Source organism: Lethenteron reissneri, chromosome 10, assembly GCF_015708825.2.
Source record: "Lethenteron reissneri isolate LAM-NWPU_2019-01 chromosome 10, ASM1570882v1, whole genome shotgun sequence".
Classification (NCBI taxonomy): Eukaryota; Metazoa; Chordata; class Hyperoartia; order Petromyzontiformes; family Petromyzontidae; genus Lethenteron; species Lethenteron reissneri.
This window is the reverse complement of record NC_083788.1, coordinates 5,138,508-5,141,567: the sequence shown is the minus strand read 5'-3', so window position 1 is coordinate 5,141,567 and position 3,060 is coordinate 5,138,508.

The window sequence follows — 3,060 nt, the reverse complement described above, 5'->3', positions numbered from 1 at the left end:
TGATGATGATGATGGTGGTGAGCCACCTCGAGAGCCACGTCGCTCATGTGGAGACCTTGCCCTGTGTGAAAAAAAAACAAAGTTGAGTTAAAATTTCGACTAAAACTTTCGTGACTGCAGGAATCATATGTTTGGTTCTTTCGTTAAAGTCACGTAGATTAGAAAAATAAAAATAAAATTTAACTTTAAAACTAAATTGAAATATAAATATTTGTATTTTCTATCTACGTAAACTTTACGGAAAGAACCAAGGAAAAAAAGTTTGAGTTTAATTTCAGTGACTCGATGCAACGATCGAAAACTTCCTCCGCGCGTGCGTCACAGCGGAGGGCGCCTGACGCCCCTGGGCCCCCTGGTCCCCATGCTCGCGCTCCTGCGGCTCCGCGTCCCAGCGTAGGGAGCGAGCGTGCGTCGGGGGGCAGGAGGAGAAGTGGGAGGTGCGCAGGGGGTGGAGAGGTGGGATTGGGGGGCACCGGGTGGTGGTGGAGGACGAGGAGAGGGGGGGAAGGGATCGTGCCCCGATCGCCATGACGACGCTCGCCCCTGCAGCACCCAGCGAGGTGTGGGTGAGTCACCGCGCGTCATCAGCGTCGGCCATGATGGTAGAGAAAACCTTTCCAAATCTTCCTAGCCCGATGACGTCGTCGCCATTGATTGGTTGGCCTGTACATTTGTCCTCTTAGTTCTTTCGGTAAAGTCACGTAGGTAAAAAATGAAATTAAATTAAAATGTTTTATTAATTTTAATTTCATTTTTACCTACGTGACTTTACCGAAATAACTAAGAGTATGAATCCTTGCAGTCACGAAAGCTTCAAATCTAGAATCTGTACATTTGTCGTTATTCTGTTCCGCTTAATCTCCGCGAACTGAAGCTAATGGCTCAGTGGGCTCGACCCAATGAAATAAAAAATAGTTTATATTAATTTTAATTATATTCTTGGTTCTTTCGGTAAAGTCACGTAGAAGGGAAGTAATAAAATAATAAAATATAAAAATATAAAATTCTCACGACGTTTCGACTGCAACACAAGCAAATCATCATCAAGTGTGCTGTGATTTCACACCTGATGATATTTGCTTGTGTTACAGTCCGAAACGTCGTGAGATTTTTATTATTTTATATTTTTATTATTTTATTATTTCCCTTCTACGGACTTTACCGAAATAACCAAGAATATAATCCCTGCAGTCACGAAGCTTTAAATCAAATTTTTTTAATCATGTTTAGTGATTTGCTTACCTTTCCCGTACTCTGCACTCCAATCGTGCTACTGCATTCTATTGTTGTAAGTTCTGACTCGCCCCTACTGGACACCTGTGCAAAGAGCTTCGTAGCTCATCGGATTCCTCCTCCAAGTAGAATATTCAGATTCTGTCACCGTGGCTCGTGGTGACCGAGCGGAGGACGCGGTGCACAGGTGACGCTGGTAGTGAGTACTTGTGTGCAATTCTCTTTTAGCCCCGCCCCCCCCTCCCAATACTGTTCCATTCATTGGCTACCACATTCAGATAAGCCCCTCCCTCCCTAACTTGTATTTAAGAACTTGTATCTTAGAATCTATACCTCACTTGATACAGCAGATCTGGTTGTGACGGTCCCACCTGATGACGGAGACCTGTGTTGCCTCCGAAACGTCGTGATTATTATTTTATTTTTATTTCTATTATTACTTTTAGTAATTTAAAATTGTATTTTTTTACCTACGTGACTTTACCGAAAAATAAAAATAATAAAATAATAATAGAAATAAAATAATAAATCACGACGGTTTCGGAGGCAACACAAGTCTCCGTCTTCAGGTGGGGACCGTCACAGCTAAATTTACTGTATCAAGTACATTTACTTTTTTTCGATTTAAAGCTTTCGTGACTGCAGGGATTCATCTTCTTGGTTCTTCGGTAAGTCACGTAGAAGGGAAATAATAAAATATAAAAATAGACAGACCTGGTCTTCACCTGATGACGGGATGCTTGCGTTGTGGCCGAAACGTCGTGAGAATTATTTTATTATGTTTTATTTTTATTATTTCCATTCTACGTGACTTTAACGAAAGAACCAAGAAGATACATTTACTTTATTTATTTTAATTTTTTTACCTACGTAACTTTACCGAGAAACCTAAGAGCATGAATCCTTGCATTCACGCAAGCTTCAAATCTAGAACTTGTGTGCGAGTCTCTCTGTCCTCGCTCTCTCTGCGCGTTGTCGTTGTGACCGTGGCTGGGATGCGCGTGACTGCATACTCTTAGGTTTTTTTCGGTAAAGTCACGTAGGTAACATTTTTTTATTTTATTAATTGATACAGCAATCGTGCTGTGACGGTTCCACCTGAAGACGGAAGCTTGTGTTGCCTCCGAAACGTTGTGATTTTTATTTAATTTTTATTTTATTTTACTTTCATTAATTTTTATTTTTTTTACCTACGTGACTTTACCGAAAAAAAACCTAAGAGTACGGGATGCTCGTCTTGTCGTGCGTGCCACGCTCACAGCCCCACACGAACTGTGCTCGCCGGAGGAGCGCCGCGGCGTTTGGTGGGAGGCGACTGTTGCCGGCAAAGTGGGAGCCACATCCTGTCCCCACAACACCTCCGGTAGCGTCCCCTGTGCTGCTGCTGCTGCTGTTGTTGCTGTGTTGTTGTAGTGGGGGCCACCTCCGCCCCCACAACACCTCCGTTAGCGTCTCCGCTGCTGCTGCTGCTGCTGTTGGTTGTGTTGCTGTTGTTGATGGTGTTGTTGTAGTGGGGGCCACATCCTGTCCCCCACAACACCTCCGGTAGCGTCTCCTGCTGCTGCGGCTGTTGTTGCTGTTGTTGCTGCTTGTTGTTGTAGTGGGGGCCACCTCCTGACCCCCACAAACCTCCGGTAGCGTCTCCTGCTGCTGCTGCTGTTGTTGCTGTTGTTGCTGTTTGTTGTTGTAGTGGGGGACCCGGGGGCCACTCCTGCCCCACAACACCTCCGGTAGCGTCTCCTGCTGCTGCTGCTGTTGTTGCTGTTGTTGCTGTTGTTGTTGTAGTGGGGGCCACCTCCTGCCCCCACAACACCTCCGGTAGCGTCT